Source organism: Lagenorhynchus albirostris, chromosome 6, assembly GCF_949774975.1.
Source record: "Lagenorhynchus albirostris chromosome 6, mLagAlb1.1, whole genome shotgun sequence".
Lineage (NCBI taxonomy): Eukaryota > Metazoa > Chordata > Mammalia > Artiodactyla > Delphinidae > Lagenorhynchus > Lagenorhynchus albirostris.
This window is the reverse complement of record NC_083100.1, coordinates 7,944,322-7,963,186: the sequence shown is the minus strand read 5'-3', so window position 1 is coordinate 7,963,186 and position 18,865 is coordinate 7,944,322. Positions and strand designations below refer to the sequence as shown.

Below are 18,865 nucleotides of genomic sequence, written 5' to 3'. Positions count from 1 at the left end.
TTTCTATGACATTTTAATGTATGGAGGTCTCAGTTTACTTAGTCACTTTCTTAGTGTTGGATTTGTACGTTGTTTCCATATTTTTACCATTATAAATGCAAGAATATGACCACAGATGAGCTTAGGTCTTGCAGTATATTGTGATTATCTTAACGGGGCCAGAGAATCAGACCCCAACCCAGTAGGCCGGAGGAAATACCCAGGTGCAGGGGCAGGAAGTGAAGAATGGGGAGGGTGGTGGAAAGATATCCTCTCTCTGAAGCTGATGGTTGGGTCAGTGGGGCCTGGCTTTGCTGTAAGGAGAGGCCGGGGCCAGTTCTGGAGAGGGGTGATGACTGCCCTTGGCCAAATAGAAGCAGGGGCTTCCAGTGAGTGACCCTGGCCTGGGGCTGGGCCTGCGGTGGCTGTTACGTTGCTGTCTGTGCCGTGCTGTCAGTCCAGTCACCGGCAACTTCAGGCAGCCTGGCCTTTGCTCTGCTGGGGAAATTAGGAGGAGCCAGTCCTATGTTCCGGATTACGCAGTCAAAGGAAACGGTGTCCCTTCCCTCAAGGCCAGATCGGGGTAATGGGAGTGTTACTAGGTCAAAAAACATCCACTTAAAAAGGTTTCTGATACATATTGACCAACTTCTCTCCAAAAAGTTGTATATACTTACACCCTTCCCACCAGCAGTGTGAAAAGCCCTTTTCAGAACTCTCCCCAACACTGGGTGTTACAATCTTTTGCACCTTTGTTCATCTGGTGGTTAAGGAAAGACCATCCCAGGAGTTTTGCTGTGGTGGTGGCAAGTGTGGTTTTCTTTTTCCTTTCTTCTTCTTTAAATCTTCCCTCGGCTACAGGTAAGGTTGAACATCCTCTCATGAAGTCACTGGCCATTTGCAAAGTTTGGTCAATTTCCACTTCATATCCATTGCTCATTTTCCTACTGGAGTATTCTTTTACTCCTAATTGATTTGTAATGGCTCTTTATATATCAGGAACATTATGCCTTTGCTTCTCACATGTCAAAATGCTGTTTCTCAGTTTCTGCACTGACTTTTAAATACATGTGAATACCATATGGAAGTCTCAGATTTTTATATAGTCAAATCCATCATATTTTTTTTAATGGTTTCTAGCTTTGGTGTCATTTTTAGAAAGGTCTATCTTTTCACCTCCCAAGATTAAATAAACATCACTCTTTTCCCTAGTACTTTTATGGAGTTTTGTATGTGTTGGTTTATGTGTACGTTTTTACTTCTAACCCATCTGGAATTTATTAAGGTGTGAGGTAGGGATCCAGCTTTATTTTTTAATATGGAAAATTTTAATGCAGGTGTTACCAATCGCCTACTACAATCATTTAAAAATTCCAAATAAAACATAAAACATCTAACTTTAGACAATTATTATTTCTTGATGAAACCTCCAGGCTAGTGTTATTTACAGAACACACTGCTAGACCCAGTAATTAAAATTTTTGAATTCCTTTATTAAGTTGTTTAGCTACAAGCCTGTCATCAGTTGAGAAAACTTTGTCCAGAAAGCATGATGTTTTAAAATTACTGACGTTTAGCCATCTCTTCCTGGCAGTACTTAGGTAGCAGCTCTCACCATTTACTAAGTCCATACTAACTCATGGCAGTCAGTCCACGTCACAGGAGGATGTGTAACTTTTCACTTTCTCTAGTGCAGTATTCTGTGGGTCGCAGTTGGGAGAGGTGAGCATCCAGCTTATCTAAAAGAGACATCAAGTCATTAAAATACAACTTAAAGACAAAGGAGGGCAGAATCCAACCGCTTTACTCCGCTTGAGATTATATCTGATCAATGTCTCTGTAACCAAAACAGCCTGGTCCGGGGACTTGCGGGTTAAGGAGCAAACTCCAGATCTGTGTGAGGAACTGGGCTCCTCTCTGAGCAACTGGGTTTAGATTCTGCCCCTGGAGCCGAAGCCAAGGAGACAGCATTAGTGAAGGGTGACAAACAATCATATGCACCTGAAATCTCTTCACGGAGTGATGAAGAATACGAGAGGGCTCAGAGTGGCCAATTGACAGAGAGCCTGACTGCTCACAGCGGTCCAACTTTGGGTCACAGTGTACATTTGCTCTGCAACGCTGACATGCAAGAAATGCTACATTTTTGGGACTTCCCTGGTGGTCCAGTGGTTAAGAATCTGCCTGCCAATGAAGGGGACACAGGTTCAAGCCCTGGTCTGGGAAGATCCCACATGCCGCGGAGCAACTAAGCCTGTGCACCACAACTACTGAGCCTGCGCTCTAGAGCCCACGAGCCACAACTACTGAGCCCGTGCGCCACAACTACTAAGTCTGTGCTCTAGAGCCCATGCTCCACAACAAGAGAAACCACTGCAATGAGAAGCCCACGCACCACAATGAAGAGTAGCCCCCACTCGCCGCAACTAGAGAAAGCCCACGCGCAGCATCGAAGACCCAACACAGCCAAAAATAAATAAATAAATTATAAAAAAAGAGGGAAGTTAAAAAAAAAAAAGAAATGGTACATTTTTCTATTTTTCTAAATCAGATTAAATGTGACTCAATCTTCAGTTATTCTACTGATAGGATGGTCTATTTCATCATTTTTAGGAGTCACTTGTCTGCCCAAGCATCCTGGGGTGAGGGGCATTGGAGTCAGGTTCACGGCAACTCAGAGGGTTTAACTGGGAGAATTTAGTGAGGGGACTATTCACGATAAGGGGATTAATAGGGGATAGTGACGGAGAGCTGGAACATGAAAGAGGGGCCTTTCAATAGTACTTGTAACCAGAGAAAGCAGTCACTGCCAGAACATGGCCGAGCAGGGCAGAGAATGAAGAGAATGGATTTGGGAGGTGAGACGGTAAGTGGAGAACAACCAGCACGAGGACTTACAGGAGTCCTGAAAGCAACCCCCAGCCTGAGGTCACACTGGGGTTTCTGTGCCCCGGTGTAGGGAATTGAGTCTCCCCAGGCAGGAGCTCACTCCCATCTCTGGTCATCCAAGCCTGCTGGCACCACGGCTGGGACCAGGGGAGTTGGTTGTGTGTGAACAGGAAAGGCTGTGCTGCCTTGGGATGCTGGTGCTTTCCCTGGACACCCTGGCAACATGGAGAGGCAGCCTCTCCCTTCCCTTCTCATCTAAGGACCCCCGTGGGAGTGTTAATCTCCAAGGTGGCAGCAGAGGTGGCAGAAATCAGGCACTAGTATAGGGACTTTGTTTCAGAGGCACTGCTGGGGCTCTCCCTGTGGCTGGAGCTGCAGTTGCACCGTGACCAGGAGAGCCAGGGACCTCGGGCATTTGGGCTACAGGGCTGGAGGCACCAAAGCTAGTGAGTGAGGCTGAGGATGGGAGTGGAGATGGGGTGGGGCCCTGAAGTGGTTCTTTTGTCCCTGAGGGACTGTCGGGATTTCTGCTTCCCCAGCAGGCAGCTGGAGGAGCTCCAGGAGGACAGATTCAGGGACATATCCAAGCACTACAGGAGGACCTGACATATTAGGGGAGGTTTCACCTACAAATCAACTGGCCTTCCTGCTGGCAAGGCAGGGAGGTCCCAAAGCCAGGGTAATGTGGGCATGAATGTATGTGTGATCTTACTTGTCTGCCAAGCAGGCGAAGCCTATGGCTTTCCCATTACGTTGGTTTTGGTATGGTGAAAAATAATTGATGCTTCTTAGGGAAATAGGAATGGATTCATGAAGTCCATAAACTTACCTCCATAACATTGAAATTGAACAAAACCTGGAGATGTAATTGCCTTTTGAAAATTCACCTTATCTGGCGGAGAGCTTTGAGTTTAGCTAATCACAAGAAACCTCCTTTTTATGATATTGTCCCTATGAAAAACAGAGCTTCTCTCCAAATTTTTTATTATAAGTCAATGCCTTGGACAAGTTTACATCCCTGGAAAGGATAAATTCACTTGACATTTTGAAAAGTGTTCCAGAGGCAAAAAATCTTCTCATTCTTCAGTGACTCTAACACGAAATTATAGAAATATTACAGGCATACACCTCAGAGATACTGTGGGTTTGGTTCCAGAGCAGTATAATAAAGTGAATATTGTAATAAAGCTAGTCAAATGAAGTTTTTGATTTCCCAGTGCACATAAAAGTTATGTTTATTCTATACTGTAGTCTATTAACTGTGCAATAGCATTATTTCTAATAAAATGTATATACCTTAATTTTAAAATAGTTTAATGCTAAAAAATGCTAAGCGTCATCTGAGCCTTCAGTGAGTTATAGTAGTGACATCAAAGATCACTGAACACAGACCCCTATAATACAACAATAATGAAAAAGTTAGTGATATTGTGACACCAAAATGTGACAGAGAAACACGAAGTTAGCAAATGCTATTGGAAAAATGGTGCCAATAGACTTGCTTGGTGCAGGGTTGCCACAAAACTTTAATTTGTAAAAAATGCAGTATCTGTGAAGCACAATAAAGCGAGGCCTAATAAAGTGAGGTGTGCTTGTATGTACTTTTTAATTTTGACATACTATACTTTAAAAAATTATATTTTTATTCTTTCTGGAATTTATTTGGGTTTAAAGTGAAGAATACAACTATTTTTCCCCAAATGGGTAGCCAGTTGTCTCAATACCATTTATTGAGTTTTGTAGCATAATCATTAAGTTTTTCTCCCACCAGTTTAAACTTTTACTGTTCTCATGCTGAATTCTCATACATACTTATGTAAAGTTTTGGACTCTGTTTTATTGCTTTGCCTGCTTACTCCTGACCATATTGTTTTATTCACTGTGGTTTAAAAATATGTTCTAATATCTAGTAGGGCCTATCAGTCCCAAGATACTCTTCTTTTTCAGGAAATTCTTTATTCTTCTTCTATATTTATTTTCCAGAAGAACTTTAGAAAAATTTACCCAAGTTCACCAAATATCCTGCTGTGATTTTATGGCATTTTCTTGAATTTACACATAAACTTAAGGCAATTTAACATCTTTTCAATATTTAGTTTTCCTATCCAGGGACAAGTTGTGCTTTTCCATTTTCCATAGCTTTAAAGTTTTCTCATATAGGTCTTATACATCTTTATTAAGTTATTCTTGATTTTTTATAGTTTTTGTGGCCATAACAAATGGGATTTAAAAAACAATGTTTTCTTGCTGTGGATTTAAAAAATTGTGTTTTATTATCAGTTATTGCTGACATAAATAAAACTATTAATGTTTACATGTTAATTTAAAATTTGGACTAATAACTAAATATTCTTATTGTATTAATAGTTATTCACTATTTTCTTGGTATTTTTTTTGGTTGTTTTTTTGGAGGGTTGATATATGGTCATATCTTTTTTTTAATATTTAAAATTTTATTATTATTATTTTTACACAGCAGGTTCTTATTAGTCATGGATGTTATACACATCAGTGTATACATGTCAATCCCAATCGCCCAATTCATCACACCACCACACCACCACCCCCCTGCAATATCTTGACGTATAATGATAATATAGTCTCCTGTTTTCCAATTCTTATTATTGGGTTTAGTGAAGTGATCATTTAAAGGAAATATAAAAGTGGCCCCATACAAAATACATTTTAAAAAATAAAAATAAAATACCCTCCTATATGACAATAATAACCCATCAGCAAATACATCTAAAAAGCCCAATAATAATAGCCATATCAAAAATTAAACGTAATTTAATGTTATGGGATATGAAGGAACACTGGACTACATGGAGAGCTGTATCACGTGTCCCCATGAGAAGATTTAGTATAATAAAGATGTTAATTCTGCCCTAAGTTCTGCATAAGTTTAACATGGTTCCAAACAAAATCTCAGTATCTTTGTGATTGCTGAAAAATTGATTCCAAATTTTCTCAGGAACCATAAATTTATGAAAATGATCAAAAAGATTTTTAAGAAGAAAAGTCTTAAGGCATAAATGTCCTCCTAGATACAAAAGTGTGTTATAAATTCTAATGAAGGATGTGTTACTGGTAAAGGACTAGATGGGTTGAAAAAAATAGAACAGGGGGTTCTGAGATGGACCAAATTTATAGAGGCAGGTCTCAACTATCTGGATTGGACAAATAGATTTAAAGCAATAATAATAGTGCATTGCTAAAAATTCCCATATATGAACTGGATAAAACAGGCACATATAAAGAAGGCATCTGTTATACCAGGTAACCATGGACACAGCCAGGTAACCATGGACACCTCCTGCTGCTGCCCCGGTGACTCCCTGCTCACCTCGCCAGTCTTACTGGTCACAGCACCTGGCTGTGAAGATGGACCCTCTGGGGCTCCCCCACAGCCAGTTCCAAGAGAAAGATCTAAAGATTTAAAGACTTAGATCCTGGGAGGCCTTTCTGGGGATGTACTGGGTACACAAGGCCATGGGATTTTCAGCTGAGATTTCACTAAGAACCCAGTTCTGGGTAGAGCTAGTCCAGCTCCTCTGATCCAGATAAAGTGTATCTATACTGTGCCTGGAGAGAAGGGAGGTAGGGTGGGCCCTCTGGGGCCTGGCTGCCTACACCTCCAGACATTGGGCTGGTGGGGAGACCTAGCTGGGGGTTGGGGGAAAGCTCTCAGCTTCCTCCAGAGGATGACTGGTATGGGGACAACCTGGTCACCTCACAGGTAGCAGTTCCCTGGTGGCAGAAGAAACCAAAGGCAAGAATGGAGGGAGAGACTGGCCTCCAGGCTGCAACTCCCCCAAACGCACCAGCTTCCCTGCCTTGGTCTCTTCCAAGAATCCCTCCATCTTCCGAAGGTGCCCCTCCCCAGAGTGTGTTTCCTTAGTGTGTTCTGTGACACAGCGAGAACACTTTGTTAAAAAATAAACCCACTGGGAATTCCCTGGCGGTCCAGCCGTTAGGACTCGGCAATTTCACTGCCAGGGCCCGGGTTCAATCCCTGGTTGGAGAGCTAAGATCCTGCAAGCTGAGAGGTGCAGCCAGAAAATAAATAAATTAATAAATAAAATAACCCCACGTCTGGATATGGGTATTTTCAGACTAAAAACTTGCTCTTCTCTGCAGACAGATGGCATAGCTGGTAGGGAAGATGTTGACCAGTATTTTCAAACAGAGTTCAGTGACTGTTTCTCTTCAAGAAGAACAAAACTATGACACCTGAATAAGGTGAGTGAGTTCATTGTCTATCTTTTCTCCCCATGGTTGAACACATGCCATCCATAATGTTGAGACAAAAGTGCAAACGTTTTTACAGCATCTGACAAGATAACACTGGTGAATGTGATGTTTGAGGATTTAGTTAAAAATCCTCATGGAAAGTATGAGGCAGTGGAAAGCCCCAGGCTTCCACCTCATGGCTGTCTGCAGGGCCTGGCCCTGTGGACAGGCCTCCTTGCAGTGGGAGGAGAGGACATGAAAGATTCTAGGTTGGCAGCCAGAAAAATTGCCTGAGCCAAAGCGGGGGAAGCAAGAAGGGGGAACTAAGATGCAGACCTAAGAGGGGTGCTTGAACAGAGCTCTTGAGGACATGAAATCTGGCTTCACAGTGGTATCCACAGCACCCAGGCTTCTGCCGGTTACCTTATATATATCCGCTCAATGATGCATGAGGTGATTATCTTTATCCTCATTTCACAGATGAGGAAACTGAGACTTGACCAAGTGGTCTGCCCAAGGCCATGGCTGCCGGTGGTAGAGATGGGATTCAAATCTCTCTGAACAACTGTACCTGGTTGTCTTCACACAGAGCAGGCACCGTGAAAATGTCAATTGGATGGACGGATGGATGGATGATAGATATTGGGATGGAGGAAACTGGTAACAGACAGGGGAACTGGGTGCTGTTGGACAGGGATGGGGGGAGATTTATTCACTGGCTACTCTTTGGTATCTCTTGAATTTTGCACTAGATGAATGTATTACTTTTCAAAATAAATACAGAAAAATAACAAGGGTTTATATCTCCCAAGCAGAATAAAAGGCCACTTTTGAAAGATTAAGAATCAGCTTACCTTCAGTTTTCATTTTTTTCCAAAATATTCTAATCAGCAAGATGCCCTGGGTGCTGTTCCATTCCTGTAAATTAAAAATAAATGAGACAGGGACTTCCCTGGTGGCACAGTGGTTAAGAATCTGCCTGCCAATGCAGGGGACACGGGTTCGATCCCTGGTCCGGGAAGATCCCACATGCCGTGGAGCAGCTAAGCCTGTGCGCCACAACTACTGAGGCTGTGCTCTAGAGCCCGTGAGCCACAAATACTGAGCCCACGTGCTGCAACTGCTGAAGCCCGCGTGCCTACAGCTCATGCTCCACAACAAGAGGAGCCACTGCAATAAGAAGCCTGTGCACCACAGCAAGGAGTAGCCCCACCCCGCTCGCCGCAACCGGAGAGAGCCCACACACAGCAAAGAGGACCCAACACAGCCAAAAATAAATAAATAAAATAAATAAATTTTAAAAATAAATAAATGAGAAAAAAATGGACAGGAAATTGTTTATAGCAAGAATGACAGAAAATGGTTAATATTACACTTTAATAAGAGATTTTACAAGTTACTTGGATTGAAGGTCTTAATAGAGAATTGGATGAAGTCATGAAAAAAATATACTCAGAAGAAAATACATTTATAGCATCCAAGATAAGCCTCTAATAAGTAAAAATTAAATTGTTTATTATAACAAGTATTGGAAATAACCTATGAATCTAACAATATGCTGTAATTCTAGTCAAATAACTAATGGAAAATTCATGTGGGATACTACACATTTATTTAAATTGATGCTATAGAATTGTATTTGTTGACATGTTATGTGAATATTTTCAAGTTTTTGAAGTGAAAGAGTAACAAAACAATGTTAAAGTATATTCTACTGGAGGACTCACTTTTCAATTTCAAAACTTACTACAAAGCTACAGTAATCATGAAAATGTGGCACTGGTATAAAAGTAGACAAATCAATGGAATAGAATTGAGAGTCCAGAAATAAACCCATATATCTACGGTTAATTGATTTTGACAAGGATGCTAAGATCACTAAATGGGAAAAGAATAATGTTTTGAAGATTGGGACAACTGGCTAACCACATTCAAAAGAGTGAAGTTAGACCCCTACCTCACACCACATACAAAAATTTATTCAAAATGGATCAAAGATCTAAACGTAAGTGCTAAAAGTATAAAACTCTCAGAAGAAAACATAGGTATACATCTTCATGACCTTGTATCAGGCAACAGTTTCTTAGATATGATACGTAAAGGACTAGCAACCGAAGGAAAAATAGATAATTTGGACTTCACCAAGCTTAAAACTTTTTTCATCAAAGGACATTATTAAGATAGTGAAAAGACAACACACCAAATGAGAGAAAATATTTGTAAATCATTTATTTGATAAGAGCCTAGAATCCAGAATACATAAAGAATTCTTACAACCCAACAATAAAAAGACAAATAACCTAAGTAAAAAAATGAGCAAAGGACTTGAATAGAAATTTCTCTGAAGAAGATATGCATATGGTCAATAAATATCATCACTAGCCATTAGGGAAATGCAAAATTAAAACTACAATAAGATGCCACTTTACTAGATACTACTCCACTAGAATGGCTATATTTAAAAAATGGAAAATAACAAATGTTGTCAAAGTTGTGGAGAAATTGGAACCCTCATACATTGTTGGTGGAAATGTAAAATGGCACTGTTATGATATGACCCAGCACATATGACCAGGCACTTTTACAACTATATATATACCTAAAAGAATTGAAAACATATGTTCATGCAAAAACTTGTACTTGAATGTTCATAGCAGCATTATTCACAATAGCCAAAAAGTGGAAAGAACCCAAATGTCCAGTAACTGATGAACAGATAAACAAAATGTGACATATATGTTATATATATGAATATTATTTACCCATAGAAAGGAATGAATTAGTGACTCACGTTACAATGTGGATGAATCTTGAAAACATTATGCTAAGACAAAGAAGCCAGTCATAAGGGGTCACGTACTGTATGATTCCTTTTATATAAAATGTCCAGAATAGGGAAATCCATAGAAACAGAAAGTAGATTGGTGATTGCCTAGGGCTGGAAGGATGGGAGGGAAATGGGGAGTGCTAATGGTGTGGGATTTCTTTATGGTGTGGTGAAAATGTTTTAAAATTTATTGTGGTGATGACTGTACAACATTGTGACTATACTATAAACCACTAAATTGTGTACTTTAAAATGGTGAATTTTATGTTATGTGAATTATACTTCAGTTTAAAAATTTTTAAAAAGTATATTCCAATCCAAATCCAAATGTATGCCTACCTACCCATGTATGTATGTCTGTATGTATATATGTATGTACTACGTATCCAACTACCTACCAATCTACAATCTATCTAACTTTAGGTAGTGGAACTACTCATAAATTTTTAGTTACTTCTTCATGTGAACATTTATAATTTGTATAACATAGAAAAAAATAACAGAAAACCCTAAAATAAACATGGAAAATACTAAGATACAATTTGTAAAAGAAGGGATGTAAAAGAGTTGCACATTATACAACTCTACAACATAAGAATATGGTACCAGTAATAGAATAAAATGAAAATATATGTGCAAAAGTGGTGAAATTATGTATGAGGCAAAAACTTTAAAACTTTTTTGTATTGTAATCTTTATCTTTACAGGTAGGCAGGAAGTGAAAGTATTTGCCTTACAAAATGAATTGAGTTTTTGTTTATTTACTTGCTGTTGAAAATGTTAATAACAACAATATCAAGTCTAGGTGCTTTTTTCAAAAAATTCACTCAGTCATTCTACAAATCTTCATTGAATAGGTTTTCTATATTTCTTGTGAACCTTCCCTTTTGCTAATCTTTTCCTGTTGTTCTGAATTTTCTTCTTGTGTTGGTTTTATTCAAAATTGTTAATTCCTTTTAATTTTAAAATTTATTTGATTTTAGCTTTGAATCGTATTTCCTAATAACTGAAACATTTTTGTGTTTATATAGTCTTTAGATTTTTGTTTCTCTTGTATTTTCTTGGGTATTTAATTTGCTATACTAGTAGTCTGTAAATATTATATTAGTTCATTTTTAATCTGTTTTGCATATTCTCTTATCTAATTAATTTATTTGAGTTCATATTTGTTACTGTTCCTTTTAAAATTTGTTATATCTTTTTTTTTTTTTTTTTTTCCCTGCTGTACGCGGGCCTCTCACTGTTGTGGCTTCTCCCGTTGCGGAGCACAGGCTCCGGACGCGCAGGCTCAGCGGCCATGGCTCACGGGCCCCGGCCGCTCCGCGACATGTGGGATCCTCCCGGACCGGGGCACGAACCCGTGTCCCCTGCATCGGCAGGCGGACTCCCAACCACTGCGCCACCAGGGAAGCCCAAAAATTTGTTATATCTTTAAAAAAAAATTTAGGTGTAGATTTAGTTGATAATTTTTCCCTTTTTCTTGTTACCATAAGCATGAAAGATACCAGAGTTCCTTCAATACAGCTTTAACTGTGTACCCGGATCTCTTTTTTGTTTGTCTTTAACATAACATCCCCATATTTGGTGTTGCCTTTCCAACTTAATCGTTCCATCACAGAACTTTCTTCTATTCTTTCCTGGTCATGTGCATATAGGTGATATATTGGCTTTCTCTCCAATTTTATCATATGGAAGTCTGAGGAAGTATGTGTAAAATCTTTGCTTTGCTATTGTGAATACCTTTAGCTTCAAAATTGCAATTAATTTTTGTGAAAGCTTAATGTACATTTGAGAAAGCTCTCTATTTCTCAATTTTCCCTTTTTGGATCAGTTCCTTTAATCACCCTTTTGTAGAAGAGAAACGGAGGCCCCTGAGGTGTAGGGACTTGCTGACAATCCCTCAGTGGGGCTGGGTTAGAGCCTGTGTTTGGGGCCAATGAATGGAGTATTGTGGAGAGTTTATGCCAGCAAGCTCCAACAGCACCCTTCTTTGCTGGTGCTCCATTCTGTGGAAAAGCTAAAGAGCAGGACTGCCTTAGGCCAAACAGATTGTTTTGTTGGCACTTTCCCTGCAGCCTTCCTGCTGCAACAGCATTATACTAGCCTGCTGTCCTTGGACTTTTCTTTGGCTTTGCCTGAAGAAGGGGTTCTTTCCTAGGATGCTAGTTTCTCATGTAAACAATCCTCCAGTGGGTCCTGCCACTGGTGTTCAGGGCATGCCCAGATATGCAGGAATCCTGGGATGAACGTAACTTATTCAGTCAAGCTGGGACCTACTATTCTTGCTTTTGTGTAAGCATGATTTATCTGAGCCAGGCTTTTAAATTATTCTATCTCCCTTTTCTTTAAAAAACAAGATTCATAGGTGTGGATTTTGTCTTTTTAATCCAGTCTATGATTCTGTTTTTTAAATAGGAGAATTTAGTCCATTTACACATAATCTTTTTCTTTTCTTTTTTTTTTTTTTGCGGTTCGCGGGCCTCTCACTCTCCCATTGCGGAGCACAGGCTCCGGATGCACAGGCTCAGCGGCCATGGCTCATGGGCCCAGCCGCTCCGTGGCACGTGGAATCTTCCCAGACCGGGGCACGAACCCGTGTCCCCTGCATCGGCAGGCGGACTCTCAACCACTGCGCCACCAGGGAAGCCCTACACATAATCTTATAATTGTTCTAACTGTGTTACTCTGTATTCTTCTCAGTTAATAAAATTCTTTGATATAGGATTTCTATTGGACGCTGTGTTTTTTGATTTATTTAAGTGAGATCAAATGTAACAATTTCCTAGTGTTTTACTATATTTTCATTTATCCAACAAAAAGCAGACTCCACACATTTCTTTATATCTGTTCTAATTCAAAAATGTTCTTTCTTATAAATAGATTCAGAATTATTTTTGTCATTCTCTTACCTTCTTCAAGTCCTCCTAGGTCAAATCCTCTTGGTCTGATTTTGGCATTCTGAAAAATTAAATATTTAAAAATACAGTTATCACATTTAATGGCAACTATACATTATATCATTGTTTTTCAGACTATGTTTGTTTCAGACATTGTTTTTCAGGGTATGCATATCTGTGGAGATGGGCTATACAGTGCATAAAATTATCAGTTCTCCCTTCATTGAAATTTTGCTACCCTCCCCTCCAATAAGAGCACGTGTGTGTGCACGTGTGTGCACACACACACACAGCCCCTAAGGAAGGTGTATACCTGAGTAGCCATAATTCTACTGGGTGATTCTGTTTCCCTTGCTTAGCTGATTGGCTCCAGCAGACCCCTAACCCAATTCATAGGCTGGCCTGAGCCAATCAATCAGATGTTTTCTCTCTAGAACTCTAGAATGCAGAGACTCAATCAGGGTTGGGCGTTGGAAAAGGAGAAACAGACTCTTCACTGAAATTATTCCCCACCCCCACCCCATACATGAGTCCTTGGAGGAGTATTGATATCTGAAAACAAATATTGAGGTTTGGTTAAGAAGAGAAATTGCCAAAGAGAACTTTGGTAGGCTACAGAGTCTGCACCGAGAGGAAGAATAAAAGTTGCTTCTGGCAGTTAGGACCATCATCTACAAGATACTTGGTTATTTTATACTCCTAAGAGTGACTACTGTATAGGATAACTTCTTGTTAAACAATATTAGCAAACACATGTATTTACTATGTGCCAGGCACTGTTCTAGGTGCTTTACATATATTGACTCATTTAAATCTCACAGAAACCTTATGAGATGCTATCATAATCACCCACATTCTATAGGTGAGGAGAACGGAGACCCAGAGAGGTTGAGTAACTTGCCCAAGGTCACACTGTGGGTAACTGGAGGAGTTGGATTTGAACCCAGCAGTTTGGTTCCCCACGTCTTAAGTGCCACGCCACATTGCTGCTGTATTGGAGCTGCAATTTGAGAGCGCCTTTTCTGTTATTCCAGCTTCATATGAGGCTGGTATCTGGCAGGAGACAAGGCACAGAAGAAAAGTAAAATTCTGTCCTATAAAGACCTCCCTCTGGAGTAAATTCTCCAACAAAACAAAGTATAAGCATTCTGGATTTGGTGAATTAAATATGATCCTTTATTTTCTCATTTAAAGTGTAATAATTGTTAGATAACATTTGCAGTTGCTGAGCTATATGTATACTTCAAGTTAAAAACCAGAAAAATATGCAAGATGGAAGATCAGAGAAATAAAAATTAAAATAAGATGATAAGAGAGTATAAAAATTAAGACAAATTTAAAGCTAAGGATGTGGAAATAAAAATTTAGAAAAAAATAGCATTGTAAGTGAGAGAATTTTCTAAAATTCACATTTAAAGTAGCATATGTGAAATAAAAAAGAAACAAAAGGGCAAAGAACTAGAAAAAAATTTTAAATTAAACCGAAAACAGTTAAGACTAATATGTTGATGGAATCCTGATTCAATAAAGATTAAAAATATTTAAAAAGATGAAAATTTAAATAAGAGCTAGTAGATAAAAGAGAAATCAAGGTAAAGGCTAACACCTATGAGGCAAAAAAGTGGGAATATTCTAGAAGGATTTGTTTTTTAAAAGTTAGGATAAAAATAATACTATGAAGATAGAAGGATGAGAGAAATGTAAGTTTTAAAACTAAGTTTAAGATTCCTAGTTGGAAATAGTGGTCTGGGTGGGTCTAGTTGCTGCAGTTGAGGAGGCCAAGAACAATTGATATGGTGTTGATGAGACATATTTTCTGCTCACCCACAGCCCTCTCAGCCCACAGTACTCTGCCTGCACAGGTAGAATTTATAATTCAGGTAGGCTTTATAATGCACCCAACATCTGATCTAGGGCCTTCCAAAGTCACACCCCCGGGCCAGCAAGCACTCTTTCACTTGAGTTGTTGGAATTTGTTCAATTCTACCTTAGGTTTTTCTTTAACCTATTTAATAGGCCTTTCATTATGTTGTACTTCCTTTAAGGCAAAATTAGCATGTGAAAGGCAATCAAAACATGTTGTTGAATGAATTTATTTCATCTTATCTCCTTGAAGTTTTTGCGCTGTTTGGTCATTACACTGTTCACACACACACACACACACTGCCTTTATCACCTTGCTTCATCTTTGAGGTTGTAATACTTCTTACTGAACCCGAGTTGCTTGGTTATCTGCTCTTTTCACCGTAACTGGTGGCAGTGGAATTGGGTGGGGGGAATGACACGGTCTACAGGACTTGTTCTTGGACTGGGCTGTTTAGGGTGAGAGTGTGGTGATGGGGGACAGTGGAGTCAAGGGTGACTCCTGGGTGTCTGGCTTTGTGACTGGGTGGATGTTAGTACCCAGGAAGCTCAAGTTGGAGATGGTGGTGGTTAGGAATCAGTGTTGGTATGGAAAGCTCTGGGGCAACCAAAACTTAGATTTCAGACACAGTTCCTCCTAATGCCAAAATGGAATTCTCCTGGAGGCAGCAGGTGGCTCAATTCCTATAAGAACAGGGCATGGTAACTCCGGTCCTCCACTCATATCTTGGGTTTTGGGGGCATTCCTCAGTCATTAATTGGCATCCGTCATCCAGAGACCAGTCAGACAAAGCACATCACCTGGAAACTTCCATGCCCATACCACCTTGAAGTACAGAGATCACCCACAATTCCCTGCAGTTCTCTAAGAATATGCCCTTCATAGCAATGATAAATTTCTATTTCTTGAGGCACCATTGAAATGTCCCAGAAGCCTAGCCAAGGTGAGCCTAATGCATCACCTTGGCCCTTCAGCAGAACACAGTTCTTTAGAATATTTGCTCTATTCAAGGCTGCCAGGAGAACGTGGGGTAGACTTTATCTGTTATACTTCATGTATTTGGGGTTTCCTTTTTCTAGGTTACAAGTTAATTTTGTCCCTTCTGTTCACAAAACAGTTAACTTTCCTTTACCAAATTGTAATCATTTTCTGGTCCTGCCTTGCTGATGTTACTCCTAGGCCCCTTTGGCTGATATGCCGGGTGTTCTAAACTCTTCAGCCACACATTTTGAATTTCATGGTTTCCTTCCATGGATGTATGGTCACATCCATTGTGGATGGATTTATTAGGCTCTCAGAGAAGAATAATATTTCTCTTTTGGGGGGAGCTTATTGTAATACTTGTGATAATGGAAATGGACTGGAATTATGGAGATATGCTTGTGGGGCAAGCCTCTCATCCCAACTCACTCCAGCATGTGCCGCGGTTATCCCTTGGCCCATATGAGGAAGTGTAGGGCCCACTTCACTTAGAGGACATGGGGATATGTCCACCTAGACCTGCAGTGTTCACACTGGCTGACACTGCACTTTCTGCCAGCAGTCCAATCTCAGTGGGATCTCTCTGTTCAATTTATGTACAAAAATTGTCCTTCCTCTTCTATTCCTGCTTCTAACTATTTTTGGCTTCATCTCCCATTTCTGGCCCTGAAAGCCCAGCTACTATGTTTTCAATCCTTTGTCCTTTTCTTCTTCTGGATCTTCCCATCTCTGGCTCTATTGGGCTCTCTCCCATCCATTGAATCCCTGGACCTCTACCACCCTCTGCTTCCTGTCCTTGCTGAGTTTCTTCCACTCTCTACAGTTTGAATAGACAAGTTTTGCCTACATCACAGTTTTGCTGAGGGTTTGGAAGGGACCTGTGTGAACATTAAAAACCAGAGGCCCATGGGTTCTTTTATTCTTTAGGCAAACATTGACTGAGGCCTTTGAATGTGGCAGGCACTGTAGATGCAAGGTTAAATAACAAATATTTTCCACCTTCAAGGAGATTGGTTATTTGTTGAGGAATCCTGAAATTTGCAAGTACTGTGACAGTGCTTTTGAAAACATTAAGGCATTCAGGAACAATTTAGTGTATCTCTTTCCCTCGTTTCAACAAGGAAAATATGGTGGTAGACTCCTTCACCATACAGATTCAAGCCACTGACAACTTTGACAACCTAATCCTGAATTTTGATCTTTCTATGGTCACCACTGGGCTCTGGATCCCCATGGCATTTTACACTGGTGATCACCTCCTTACTGAAATTCTTCTGCTGTCTCCTCAGCAGCCTTTCAAACAAACATTCTGCCTGCTCTTTGGGGGTTCCTCTTCCTTAGTTCACAGCTACCATATTGATGTTTTCTAGGTTCCATCCTTAACCATTCTCTCCTCTCTACACACTTCCCTGGGCAGGGCGTACAGACCTTTCAGTGGGTTTCTCAGTCGAGCCTACAGTCTTCCCTGGAACACTCTTCCCTACACTTTTAATTTGGTTGAGGTCTCCACCATCAGCTTTTCCCCACCTGAGCCTGGGTAGGCCTCCAGGGCAGGCTCCCCTAGCTTCCTTCACTTGCGCATCCCAATACTATATGCAGGATACTGCCTGCCTGCCCTCCCACCTAGCCTATCCGTTCGGAGGGCAGGACCATGCCTGGGTTGCCCCCCTCAGTATCCCGGGGCCAGCCCTGCACCTAGCCCTGAGCAGGTGCTCACTAACCAGGTGTGGAGAAACTCCAAGGATGAGTAAAACCTTGTCACAGGAGAGGACCGGCGTGGCTACACCCATAAGCTAGAAGTTGGGGGCAGGCGTCGCCGGCTGGGTGAGAGGCGGCCCGGCGGGTCACAGCACTGAGGATTGGGGCTGGGGGCATTCAGGAGCAGGGGCGGGAGGGCTCCCGCCAGCGGCTGGCCCCTGAGCAGGGGACCGGGCAGCAACAGCCATCGGTTACAGCCAGTCGTCTCCGCGAGGCCAGGCCATAGCAGTTGGGAGTGCCCTCCGCCTGGCCCTGCCCTGCTCCGGCCGCCGCAGCGCAAGTACAGCAGACCACCGCCTCCGCCGCGCACTCACCCCGCGCCTCGCTTTTGGCCCCTCCCGGCCACCGTTGCCTCCATAACTCTGCGACCGTGACCCGGAAGAGCATTCTCCTTAGCAACTGCGGGACGGCGGCGGCGCTTGCCTCCCGGGAGACAAGGTGAGGCCTCCCCGTCCCCTCCTCGCGCGCCCCACCTCGATCCCTCCCCAGGAGCGACCCCGGGTCTGGCCTTCGAGGCCTCCATATCGCTTCGGGGGGCACCTGCACCGGCGGCCCCGGGCGAGTGCCCTCTGCCTCTGGAATCGCTCCCCGGCCCTGGCGTCGCCCCTGCCCACCCCACGCTCCTAGCCCACCCGGTCTCCCAGGCCCGTCTCCTCGCCCCCGAGCCCCGCCGGCCCTCCCTTGTAGCCTAGTATGGGGTCCTGGGAGGAGAAGCAGAGTTAAACAGGGCCTATTGCTGTAGAGAGAACGCTTCCCGAGGTTCGGGTCACCTGTGGACGCGTTCTTATGGGTCCGGATACAGATGTTTGGGGTTGACAGGGATGGGGCGCCTTAGGATCCTTGAACAGCAGCCACTTTATTGTAATACTTGGTGTTTGCCTGCCGCTTGGCGCTTTACAAACTGGTATACTTTATTTGCTTTGTTGATCGTGGAGATTCATTTAATCCAGCGTTTTGAACTGATCCTTTAACTGGGAATTAGCTTTCCAGTTTTTAGTGCGTTTAGTATTTTGTAAGTTGGATTTTGTCTACAGAACGACCTCTCCTTGGGACTGAGTAGGTTTGGGAAGAATTTCAAGTGAAATTTGCTACGTTGACGAAGTAGGGGCAGGTGTTGTTAATATCTTTGATTTACATTTGAAAACAGGTTCAACGCAATTCTGTTAAAATCCCAGCAGGCTTTTTTTCCCCCAGAAATTGACAAAGTAAAATTTATATGAAAATACAAGAGACTGAAAACCTCCCTTAACTGAGTTTGAAGAAGTGGGACTAAGGAAACTCTAAGCCTTATTTGAACATTGTTGGATAACTACATTATAATTAATCCAATGACAGTGGAGCTAAAACTGAGACATATGAACAGTTTTCGAAAATGACATTATATGGGACTAAAATATAGGAGTTTATATATCAAAATCCATTATTCAAAACAGTATA

At 41.5% G+C, this 18,865-nt stretch overlaps 1 protein-coding gene and 1 long non-coding RNA gene across 11 annotated transcripts in view; one reads left to right on the top strand and one right to left on the bottom strand.

Moving 5' to 3' along the window:
* Positions 1 to 1,523: 1,523 nt before the first annotated feature.
* LOC132522013 (uncharacterized) lies at positions 1,524 to 17,799 on the bottom strand. Its single transcript, XR_009541015.1, has 3 exons — positions 17,743 to 17,799; positions 12,838 to 12,886; positions 1,524 to 1,718 (listed from the first exon to the last, which is right to left on the bottom strand). It is a non-coding gene; the product is annotated as an uncharacterized LOC132522013 (long non-coding RNA).
* The window catches only part of DIS3L2 (DIS3 like 3'-5' exoribonuclease 2), a 375,493-nt gene continuing 374,407 nt past the window's right edge, over positions 17,780 to 18,865 (top strand). For 4 of the 10 annotated variants that reach the window (XR_009541014.1, XM_060151850.1, XM_060151855.1 and 1 more), the window contains exon 1: positions 17,780 to 17,866. The gene's annotated coding sequence lies outside the window, so the exon portion shown is untranslated. The remainder of the gene's footprint in view (positions 17,867 to 18,865) is intronic. The other 6 variants (XM_060151851.1, XM_060151847.1, XM_060151849.1 and 3 more) reach the window with 2 other exon arrangements.